A 13138-nucleotide genomic window follows, 5' to 3' on the forward strand; every position below is an offset into this window, starting at 1 on the left:
TGAGTCCAGAGTGTGCATTCTATTATAATAAAATATTGATCTTATTAATCAGAACTGATCTCTTATAGAATTTTATGTAAGGCAGGTTTATTTGCATTGTGTGGTGCCCAGGACTATTTGATGGTGAAGGGAGGACACCCCCCCAACAACTTTTCCTTTTATTGGTGTTGTAATTTGTATTTTTGTTGTTCATACTGTGAGGCATTCACCTGTATCGGTTGAGTTGTTTCTGGTGCTATGCCGATTTACACCAGAGGATGGCAGTAGTGGCGCATGAGAAAGGCTGATTTCCCAAAAAGCTCAGTAAAAACGGAAGCTGTATCAGGGGGAGTGACTACAGAGACGCCATTTTGCGGAAAAAGCTGTCGTTTTCTGCGTTGTACTGAGTAAAGCCATCCGGTTACACAAACGTCCGCACACCTTTGTCTTCGTGTGTGTAACATAATCGTGGCGAGCCAGCCAGGAGACAAAAAAAATAAGCATCCTGAGAGCCGAACCTAGACGTGACACAAGAATCGACATGGAGCAAGTACTGGATGAGATAATCGCGATAATGTGGACCTTGTGTAAGCCAGAGCTCATCAGAGCGTGCCATCATCTAAAGTGCAGTGAGCCGGCAGGTGAAGGGTTCAGTGCACAGACCCGCCGCGCCGTGATGAAGGTGGTGGAAACTACAATTGGTGAAATCGAAGATGGTGAAGACCCCCAGGTGTTCCAGCAGTTTGTCGGTGAACTCCAGTCATTGTTGCAGTCGCTTAAACCAGGTGAGACGGTTGAACCTGACCCACAAAAGTCAGAAAATGCTGCCATAGAAAGACTCAAGCAGGAATACGAACAGCTTCAGCGGACACAAGCAGAAGAACGTCGCCTCATGGAGGAGAAGATTGGAGCTTTGGGAGCAAAGCTGAGCAGCATTGCAGTAACTAGTGAAAGAGAAGTGACTCCACCTGCAACCTACAGAGTACCTGAAGTCACATTAAAGAAAGACTTTAAAATATGGGGCCAGATCGGGGAAGCAGGACAGAAAGACAAACTCTCTTTCACCAGTCTAACTAACCAGATGGAGTCAGGCATCAAGAAAGTTTACCCTGAGAATGAAATAATCGAAGCTGTCATCAAAGCCGTCAGCCCTGGTCTTCATCTCAGAGATCTGCTGGAAGTGAAACGGGACCTCATGCTCCCCACACTAAAAATCATATTAAGAGGACACTACAAAGTTGACTCATCATCAGACCTGCTGCACAGGCTCATGAACATTTCCCAAGACCCCAAAGAATCCGCTCAAGTATTCCTGTTCAGAGCCATGGAGTTGAGAGAGAAACTACTTTGCAAGTATGGGGAAGAAGATGAGGGGGAACAGTTCAGCCCAAAGCTGATTCAGCGCAAGTTTCTGCGGTCAGTAGAGACAGGTTTGTTTAGTGAAGCAGTGAAGTTTCAGCTAAAACCATACCTGAGCAACCCAAGTGTCACAGATGAGGTTTTAATTGAAAAGATAAATGAAGCTGCTAGTCTTGAAATAGAGCAACAAAACAAGAAGACAACAAGAGACATTACCAGAAGACACAGACTCAGACAGTGATGAAGAAGGTGTTCTTGTTTGGAGATCCATGAGGACAGCAGAGGTCAGGTGCACATCCCTGAGTTTGAGCCAGAGCAGCAGCTGGAGCAACCCCTGTGGGAGGACACTCGTCACCCCGACGACCAGACCACCGCAGAAGAAGAAAATGGTCCGTCAGCAGCAGCGGGGGAAACAGACTGGGAGCAGGCCAGCGACCTTCCTTCTGATGAAGTTGTGCCCCAGCAGAGAGACAGAGACTCTAATGTCGAGCTGTGGTCGACATCTTCATCCCACATCTACCCACAGAGAGAGCGGCGGCGGCCTCAGGTCCTCTCCTATGACCAGCTCGGACAGCCAACCATGAGACCAGTGGGTATAGACTACGTTGAGGTGAGTGGCCCACCTACATGCTCACAGAGACTCTGGAGACCGTGGGTGTCTGACACCATGTACACAGCTCATTAAAGGCAGAGATAGTGACACAGACACTTTGAAGCTGTAACAAGGAACGCCGAAGGCTCAGGATATACTAAAGTGCAACTCAAAGAGACTCAGTTGATTATATTGCACATTTTAACAGTGTCCATATATATAAAAAATGTGATGATTTGGTAACAGACACAGTGATAAAGTTGGCCATTCATGTGTCTGGTTGCAAAGGTAGAAGACAATATTAACTGTAAGGTGTACTTGTTTATTTATCTTGAAAAAAAAAAAAAACAAGAAATGTGGTTATCCCTGTCAAATTTTTGATATTGCTTGGTACGGTATTCAAAACTATCTACTAAAAGTAATCGCAAGTTACTTCCTACAAGTGATGCCAGTAGTGTGATACATGACCACGGGATGAGCTCAAGGGACACTGTCTTGGATAAAAAGAGTGATTGAAAAAAAATAGTTTTTTTTTTTTTTTAAGCAGGGGAGGGTGTGGTGCCCAGGACTATTTGATGGTGAAGGGAGGACACCCCCCCAACAACTTTTCTTTTTATTGGTGTTGTAATTTGTATTTTTGTTGTTTATACTGTGTGGCATTCAGCTGTATTGGTTGAGTTGTTTCTGGTGCTATGCCGATTTACACCAGAGGAAGCAAGTAGTGGCGCATGAGAAAGGCTGATTTCCCAAAAAGCTCAGTAAAAACGGAAGCTGTATCAGAGGGAGTGACTACAGAGATGCCATTTTGCGGAAAAAGCTGTCATTTTCTGCGTTGTACTGAATAAAGCCATCCGGTTACACAAACGTCCGCATGCCTTTGTCTTCGTGTGTGTAACAATTGCACATTTCACACACAGCAGCAATTCAAAGTGCTTTATATGATGCATTAAAATGTAAAATGGCATAAAGACATTTAAATTAATATTAAAGGAATTTTTAAAAAGTAGAGATTTAAAGAAGTATAATAATTAAATTAGTGGATTTCAGTACTGTACAGACACAGCACAAGAACTAAAAGCAACAACAACAACAAAAAAAAAAAAACTTAGTTTCAAAAATGGTGACAGCTAGGGCATATCTAAGTTGCAAGGAGAGTTGATTCTATCTGTGGGCAACATTATGCCTAAAAGTCATTTAATCTGGTTTGCTATGATCTCTGGGCACCATCAAACAACCTGCAGATCTGAACGGCCAAACAGACTTAACCTACATGTTACATTTTTTTTTTTAGTTTTGACCGTTGAGAAATTTTTAGAGAATAATCCAGACCTTTAATTCATTATCTTTTTAAGTAGAAGCTGGTACAAAGACCTAAGAACTGGAGTGAAGTGTTCTTTCTACTTGCCGTTCGTCAGTATTCTAGATTCTAGCAGCAGCATTTTGAAAGACTTGCAAATGCCTTATAATGCTAATTGGGAGACGAGTAAGGAGTGCATTCAAGAGTTCACCCTTCAAGCAATGAGAGCACAAATTTGTTTTTCTAAGTCCTTACTGGGCAAAAAGTTTCTCATTTTACCTCTGTTTTTAAGATGCAAGTACAGCTTTAATGTGGCTGCTAACATAAGAAGTCAATCTGTGTCATTTCAGAAACGGTGTTTATGTGCCATTTCAGATTTTGTTTAGAGTTTACATATTATTATTATTTATTACCTGAGAACCAAAACTAAGGTCTGTAGAAATAGTTTGACTGAATTTCGAGAATTTTGTATGTTTTCACACCTGGGAATTCTTGTATTTTCACCCTCAAAAAACACATCTCACCTGAAAATCTGTTTTAAGGGATCGAAATATAACTCTCACAGACATGAAACTTGGTGAAGACACAGACAAACTTGTTTCCAGTGGATCCATATTATTGAATGGCTTGAATGGAATCCAAATTTTTAATTATTGGCACTTGAAAATTGAAAAAAGTGCAACATTTTTAAACAAGGGCCCCTTAAAGTTCACTAACATCAGTAGAATTTGATTTGGGGCAAGCGTGGTGAGCAAAGGTTCCAGTTTTTTTGGTAATTAAACATGTCAAAATAGTGATGTGGACTCATGCATAGGACAACAAAAACTGGCCTGAATAGAGAGTCATATTTCTGGAGATATTAAACCTCTAAAATTACTTTTCAGGTAAGAATTCTTTTATTTATTTAGACTGAAAATGCCAACACTCCCTGCTCTGAAAATACACACAATTCTCAAAATTCAGCCAAAATATTTTACAGAACATACATTTGGGTGCAAAATAACAAAAAAGTCAATTCTGAACAAAGTCTGAGATGGTTCAGTAACTTATTTTCTGATTCCTGTCTTAAGTGGCCAATGCCCTCACGGTGGGGCAGTGGTGGCGCAACAGTTAAGTCTCTGGACTACTGATCAGAAGGTCAGCGCTTCAAGCCCCGATGCGGCTACTGTTGGGCCCTTGAGCAAGGCCCTTAATCCTTCTGCTCCAGGGGCGCTGTACTGTGGCTGACCCATTGCTCTGACTCCCCAATTGGGGAGAGATGCAAAAATCAGAATTTCCCCTCGTGGGATTAATAACGGATAATAAAATAAAAAAAACATAAAATAAAAAAAGTGACACACACTGACCCTTGAGGCAAAACTATGCTGTGCTTAACATGATGAATGACAGCTTAATATCACACAGGGTAAGAGTTGGTATTTAGTTTCCAAGATGTGTGCCTGGAGCTTTTGAGTTTCCACTCCTGAAAAGTAGAGTACAAGGCAAAGTTTGGTAACCATGATGTATCAAAAACCTCTGTCTAAAATCAAGGTAATGCTAGTCTGACTGATCAGGGATGTCTTGAAAATCCCTTAAAAAGAGCTTGTATTTTTCCTCAAACCCACATAAGTCTTAACATTAAATCGATCTCAACTTAACACCAAAGACCTTTTTGATCTAGTGCAGAGTAGGCGGTATTCATATTTCAGTCCACACGCCAGCGTTTCTGCAGAGGAGGACCACTGACATCATGGCTCACGCTCTCAGCAGATGTAGTTGCTCTGTTATGTTTGATGTTTAATTTAGTTTGATTCACAAAGCACGTAGGCTGTTCATAAGGAGGGGTCCGTGTACGGATCTGGTAATTGGATTTTCCGTTCTGAAACGGGTATTGAAAAACAAAAAACGAGTGGTTATTTGATTTTCGTTTTAAAATACAAAAATTGAAATTGAAATACAAGGCGTTTTTCCTTTTCATGATCAAAAAGGGATATACGATTTTTTTTAAAATGCTTTGATTTTTGTTTTATATTTAGAATAACAAGAAAGTAAAATCAGTAAGAGACAGAAACGAAAAAAGGTCTTTTTTCATTTTCTGTGACCGGAAGTGGTCATCAGCAAGTGTGGAGCCAAAGTACGGTGCATAGACTGTACATAATTTTTTTTCTGTGAGTTGTCATGGTCCGATTGAGCGAACAGGTGGTCGATCTTAAAATAAATCAATATAGATTTTTTTTATAGAGCGTTAAAGTTATGCGAAGCTAGGGGGCGGGGCTACTTGATTGACAGTCCGGTCTGGAATGATTGACAGGTCCTATGGAGGAGGCCGCAGAGACTCTGCTCTCTTCGTTCGGATTAATTCTGATATAATAACTGTTGGTTTATTTATCGGTGGAGCAGCACAACATTTTCCACAGACAGTTTTCCTGCCCGTTGGCTTGTTTTAACCAGTTTTCTACCTTCGGCTTAATCTACCAGCAGACACTGAAAAGACTAATAGTTCGGTAAGTAAATGTTTGTTTTTGTATCGGTGCCGCTTTTAATGCACTTTATATGCAGCTTTAGTGTCAGATGTAATGTGTGCCATGCACTCCAGATGTTGGTGGAGTTTGTTTCTGTGTGTGTTGACCAGAGAAGAAAGTTAGCATAGTAAATATTAGCTTTAATGCTAGCGATGCTAACCGAGCTAGCTGCTCAGTCGTAGCCTGATTAAAGCTAACGTAGCATCAAGCTAATGTGTTGAGTTTCATGTAAACAGCTGAAGTGTGTTGTGTTCCTGTAATGTGGTTCATTAAGTTCATAAAACTGGCTGGTTGACATTAATGTAACGTTCAGGAAACTTAAATGTGATTAAAACGGTAACGTTAATGTTCTAGTTGTCAGTAATCAGCTTTAATTTGACACTAACACAGACTCTGATAGTTTTAAATGACATCAGTTTCACTAATTTGTTGAAAATTGTCTCATTTGTTGTTGTGATGTTGCTGCTGATTCATTAAAAGCAGATGATCCGTGTTGAAGATACGTTTAGTTCTAGTATCAGAAGTACAAGAAGGAAAATGGAAGTTTAGTTCTGCTACATCAAATATTTCAGGATTAAAATAACTAAATGAGTCTTTATGCATCAAACTTTATTTTTACAATAAAGAAATAATGAAATAATCACAGATAATAAAAATATAAATAGCAGAGAAAACCTGAGAGAATAATTTCTTGAAAAGTCTGTGAAGGAAAAGCAGCTTTTTTATCCTGAAAGATCAGAATCAGCTCCAACATCTGCATCTGACAGCATCAAGTCAACCAGAAAGAAAAGAAAAAAGAAAATGACTTCTTTCTGATCACATCTGTTCCGCTGCTCACAGTCTGCTGCTGCTCACATTCTTCACATTTGTAGTCCACTTTTAAAAGTTCAGCAGACAGGTGCTCTGCTTTGGAGAGTGATGATGTCGTCGGTGTTGTGTGTTCACCCACAGCATGCTTTAGAGCGCCGGAGTCAGACTTGATGTTTGAAATACTGACCGACAGCTCAGATTTAACTGTCTGTAGTTCCATTTTGATGGGTGTTAAACTTTCACTCAAAGCCGCCAGGAGCTGGGTCTTTAAAATAACCGCCGTCTCGTTACAGAGTGAAAGTAGCAGTTCCTCCTTAAGGTCAGAGATTGCAGCATCTGAGGGCCTCTTCAAAAGAAGACGTAGTTGATGAAGGCGTTCTGCAGCAGGGCCAGAAAGACCACGACCAAGCAGCCTTGAGATCTTAGGCAGTGTCTCCCTCAGGTGGGTGTCGACGGTGTTCACAAAACAGAAAAAAATCTAGATTATAAATCAACATGTAACCAAAGCACTCTGTGTATAACGCCATTGTATAGAATGTAGTTCAGAAAATGTCAAAGTATAGTATGCTTTTCAAGAATAACATAGTGTGGCCTTTAGTTCATAGTATAGCATGTCGGCAAAAAAACTCAACTGATTATTATGTGGCTCAAAAAGTGCAAAATGATAGGATGTTGAATAAAATTGTCATGTATGATGTGTGGTTCCAAAAATGTCATAGTGCAGTATATTGTCAAAATAGTATGTTTTTCAAGAAAACATCAGAGTATATGTCGTCTAAAAATTGCCATAGAATAATATTTCATTGCACAAGTAAAAGTATAGTAATTTTTAAAACTGTTACTCTTATATGTTGCTAAAAAACAAAAAAAACTAAAACAAAAAAAAACGTCATAGTAATATGTCAATTTAAAAAGCCTATAGTATAGAGTGTCGCCCAACAAACGTCATAGTATAGCATGTCGCTCTAAAAACGTCATAGTATGGTCTTTGGTCTAAAAAAACGTCATAGTATTGCATGTCGCTCTCAAAGTGTCATAGTATAGCATGTCGCTCTAAAAACGTCATAGTTTAGCATGTCACCCAAAAAACGTCATAGTATAGCATGTCGTACAAAAAACATCGTGGTATAGCATGTCGCTCTAAAAACATTATAGTATAGCATGCAGCTCTAAAAACGTCATAGTATAGCATGTCACCCAAAAAACGTCATAGTATAGCATGTCACTCTAAAAACGTCATAATATAGCCTTTGGTCTAAAAACGTCATTGTATAGCATGTCGCTTTAAAAACGTCATAGTATAACATGTCGCTCAAAAAACGTCATAGTATAGCTTTTGGTCCAACAAGCGTCATAGTATAGCATGTCGCTCAAAAAACGTTATTGTATAGCATGTCGCTCAAAAAATGTCATTGTATAGCATGTCGCTCTAATAATGTCATTGTATAGCCTTTGGTCCAAAAAACGTCACAGCATAGCATGTCGTCCAAAAAAACATCATAGTATAGCATGTCATCCAAAAAACATCATAGTATAGTATGTCGTCCAAAACACATCATAGTGTAGCATGTTGCTCTAAAAATGTCATAGTATAGTCTTTGGTCCAACAAACATCATAGTTTAGCATGCCACTCTAAAAACGTCATAGTATAGCATGTCGCCCAAAAAACTTCATAGTATAGCGTGTCGCCCAAAAAACATCATAGTATAGCATGTGGCTCAAAAAACGTCATAGTGTAGCATGTCGCTCTAAAAATGTCATAGTATAGCATGTCCTCCAAAAAACGTCATAGTATAGCCTTTGGTTCAAAAAAACGTCATAGTATAGCAGGTTGCCCAAAAAACGTCATAGTATAGCATGTCGTACAAAAAACGTCGTATAGGATGTCACTCTTGAAACATCATCGTATAGCATGTCGCTCTAAAAAGGTCATAGTATAGCATGCTGCTCTAAAAACGTCATAGCATAGTATGTCGTCCAAAAAACATCATGGTATAGCATGTCGCTCTAAAAACATTATAGTATAGCATGCCGCTCTAAAAACGTCATAGTATAGCATGTCACCCAAAAAACGCCATAGTATAGCATGTCACTCTAAAATTGTCATAGTATAGCATGTCACTGTAAAAATGTCATAATATAGTGTTTGGTCTAAAAACGTCATAGTATAGCATGTCACTCTAAAAACGTCATAATATAGTGTTTGGTCTAAAAACGTCATTGTATAGCATGTCGCTTTAAAAACGTCATAGTATAACATGTCGCTCAAAAAACGTCATAGTATAGCTTTTGGTCCAACAAGCGTCATAGTATAGCATGTCGTTCAACAAAATATCATAGTATAGCATGTCGCTCAAAAAATGTTATTGTATAGCATGTCGCTCAAAAAATGTCATTGTATAGCATGTCGCTCTAAAAATGTCATTGTATAGCCTTAGGTCCAAAAAACGTCACAGCATAGCCTGTCGTCCAAAAAAACATCATAGTATAGCATGTCATCCAAAAAACATCATAGTATAGTATGTCATCCAAAACAGTATAGTATAGCCTTTGGTCTAAAAACGTCATAGTGTAGCATGTCGCTCTAAAAATGTCATAGTATAGCCTTTGGTCTAAAAACGTCATAGTATAGCCTTTGGTCTAAAAACGTCATAGTGTAGCATGTCGCTCTAAAAATGTCATAGTATAGCCTTTGGTCTAAAAATGTCATTGTATAGCATGTCGCTTTAAAAACGTCATAGTATAGCATGTCACTCTAAAAACGTCATAGTATAGCCTTTGGTCTAAAAATGTCATAGTATAGCATGTCGCTCAAAAAACGTTATTGTATAGCATGTCGCTCAAAAAATGTCATTGTATAGCATGTCGCTCTAAAAAAGTCATTGTATAGCCTTTGGTCCAAAAAACGTCACAGCATAGAATGTCGTCCAAAAAAACATCATAGTATAGCATGTCGTCCAAAAAACATCATAGTATGTCGTCCAAAACACATCATAGTATAGCATGTCTCTTTAAAATTGTCACAGTATAGCATGTCGTCCAAAAAACGTCAGAGTATAGCCTTTGGTCTAAAAACGTCATAGTATAGCCTTTGGTCTAAAAACGTCATAGTGTAGCATGTCGCTCTAAAAATGTCATAGTATAGCCTTTGGTCCAACAAACATCATAGTTTAGCATGCCACTCTAAAAACGTCATAGTATAGCATGTCGCCCAAAAAACGTCATAGTATAGCATGCTGCTCTAAAAACGTCATAGTACAGCATGTCGCCCAAAAAACGTCATAATATAGCATGTCGCTCTAAAAATGTCATAGTATAGCATGTCGCTCAACAAACGTCATTGTATACCATGTCGCTCTTGAAACATCATCGTATAGCATGTTGCTCTTGAAACGTCATCGTATAGCATGTCGCTCTAAAAACGTCATAGTATAGCATGCTGCTCTAAAAACGTCATAGTATAGCATGTCGCCCAAAAAATGTCATAGTATAGCATGTCGCCCAAAAAACGTCATAGTATAGCCTTTGGTTCAAAAAAACATCATAGTATAGCATGTTGCCCAAAAAACGTCATAGTATAGCATGTCATCCAAAAAACGTCATTGTATAGCATGTCGCTCTAAAAACGTCATAGTATAGCATGTCGCTCTAAAAACATCATAGTATAGCATGTCGCTCTAAAAACGTCATAGTATAGCATGTCGCTCTAAAAACATCATAGTATAGCATGTCGTCCAAAAACGTCATAGTATAGCATGTCGCTCTAAAAACATTATAGTATAGCCTGCCGCTCTAAAAACGTCATAGTATAGCATGTCACCCAAAAAACATCATAGTATAGCATGTCGCTCTAAAAAAGTCATAGTATAGCATGCTGCTCTAAAAACGTCATAGCATAGTATGTCGTCCAAAAAACATCATGGTATAGCATGTCGCTCTAAAAACATTATAGTATAGCATGCCGCTCTAAAAATGTCATAGTATAGCATGTCACCCAAAAAATGTCATAGTATAGCATGTCACTCTAAAATTGTCATAGTATAGCATGTCACTCTAAAAACGTCATAATATAGCCTTTGGTCTAAAAACGTCATTGTATAGCATGTTGCTTTAAAAACGTCATAGTATAACATGTCGCTCAAAAAACGTCATAGTATAGCTTTTGGTCCAACAAGCGTCATAGTATAGCATGTCGCTCAAAAAATGTCATTGTATAGCCTTTGGTCCAAAAAACGTCACAGCATAGCATGTCATCCAAAAAAACATCATAGTATAGCATGTCGTCCAAAAAACATCATAGTATAGTATGTCATCCAAAACACATCATAGTATAGCATGTCTCTTTAAAATTGTCACAGTATAGCATGTCATCCAAAAAACGTCAGAGTATAGCCTTTGGTCTAAAAACGTTATAGTATAGGCTTTGGTCTGAAAACTTCATAGTGTAGCATGTCGCTCTAAAAATGTCATAGTATAGCCTTTGGTCCAACAAACGTCATAGTTTAGCATGCCACTCTAAAAACGTCATAGTATAGCATGTCGTCCAAAAAACGTCACAGTATAGCCTTTGGTTCAAAAAAACGTCATTGTATACCATGTCGCTCTTGAAACATCATTGTATAGCATGTTGCTCTTGAAACGTCATCGTATAGCATGTTGCTCTTGAAACGTCATCGTATAGCATGTCGCTCTAAAAACGTCATAGTATAACATGTTGCTCTAAAAACGTCATAGTATAGCATGTCGCTCTAAAAAGGTCATAGTATAGCATGCTGCTCTAAAAACGTCATAGTATAGCGTGTCGCCCAAAAAACGTCATAATATAGCATGTCACTCTAAAAATGTCATGGTATAGCATGTCACTCTAAAAACGTCATAGTTTAGCATGTCGCTCTAAAAACGTCATAGTATAACATGTTGCTCTAAAAACGTCATAGTATAGCATGTCGCTCTAAAAAGGTCATAGTATAGCATGCTGCTCTAAAAACGTCATAGTATAGCGTGTCGCCCAAAAAACGTCATAATATAGCATGTCACTCTAAAAATGTCATGGTATAGCATGTCACTCTAAAAACGTCATAGTTTAGCATGTCGCTCTAAAAACTTCATAATATAGCATGTCGTCCAAAAAACATCATAGTATAGTATGTCATCCAAAACACATCATAGTATAGCATGTCTCTTTAAAATTGTCACAGTATAGCATGTCATCCAAAAAACGTCAGAGTATAGCCTTTGGTCTAAAAACGTTATAGTATAGGCTTTGGTCTGAAAACTTCATAGTGTAGCATGTCGCTCTAAAAATGTCATAGTATAGCCTTTGGTCCAACAAACGTCATAGTTTAGCATGCCACTCTAAAAACGTCATAGTATAGCATGTCGTCCAAAAAACGTCACAGTATAGCCTTTGGTTCAAAAAAACGTCATTGTATACCATGTCGCTCTTGAAACATCATTGTATAGCATGTTGCTCTTGAAACGTCATCGTATAGCATGTTGCTCTTGAAACGTCATCGTATAGCATGTCGCTCTAAAAACGTCATAGTATAACATGTTGCTCTAAAAACGTCATAGTATAGCATGTCGCTCTAAAAAGGTCATAGTATAGCATGCTGCTCTAAAAACGTCATAGTATAGCGTGTCGCCCAAAAAACGTCATAATATAGCATGTCACTCTAAAAATGTCATGGTATAGCATGTCACTCTAAAAACGTCATAGTTTAGCATGTCGCTCTAAAAACGTCATAGTATAACATGTTGCTCTAAAAACGTCATAGTATAGCATGTCGCTCTAAAAAGGTCATAGTATAGCATGCTGCTCTAAAAACGTCATAGTATAGCGTGTCGCCCAAAAAACGTCATAATATAGCATGTCACTCTAAAAATGTCATGGTATAGCATGTCACTCTAAAAACGTCATAGTTTAGCATGTCGCTCTAAAAACTTCATAATATAGCATGTCGCCCAAAAAACGTCATAGTATAGCATGTCGCTCTAAAAACGTCATAGTATAGCCTTTGGTCCACAAAACATTATGTCCTGGCTGTCTGAAGTAGGTGAGGAGCAACACCAAAACAGTCCAAACGCTGGTTTCCAGAGGGTTAGACAAGTATTTATTTGAAAGAGTAAGTTCATAACAACACAACATGTGAGGGGGTTAAAAGCAAATGGGTGTTAGTAAAATAAAAATAAACAGAACTAAAAGTGAACTTCATGTTGACATCGATGGGCATTCCAACCAGGAACAAAGTAAAAGATAATCAATACGAAAAAAAAACTCTTCCTGTTCACCTCTTCAAGCCCAAAAACACACCGCAGTAGCAGCCTAAACTAAAACTACCAATGGGTTCCCTGTTTTCCTTTGTGAACAATTCAAAGGTCCCTCTCTATCTCCCCACCCATCCACCAACCACTGGAACACATCTCCAAAGTTCTGCTGGTCCAGCTCAGCTTCCCCTCAGAAGAAGTGCCGCCACCTGCCAGATGAAGGAGCCTTTTGAGAGGCAGCTGGCATCATGATTGGACTGTACTTTGGTCTGTTCCAATCCAGCTTCAGCTCCAGAGACGGCAGGTGGGACGAGTCAACGGAGGCCGGGTGG

The sequence above is a fragment of the Amphiprion ocellaris genome, chromosome 1 (genome assembly GCF_022539595.1).
Source record: "Amphiprion ocellaris isolate individual 3 ecotype Okinawa chromosome 1, ASM2253959v1, whole genome shotgun sequence".
NCBI classification, from domain to species: Eukaryota; Metazoa; Chordata; class Actinopteri; family Pomacentridae; genus Amphiprion; species Amphiprion ocellaris.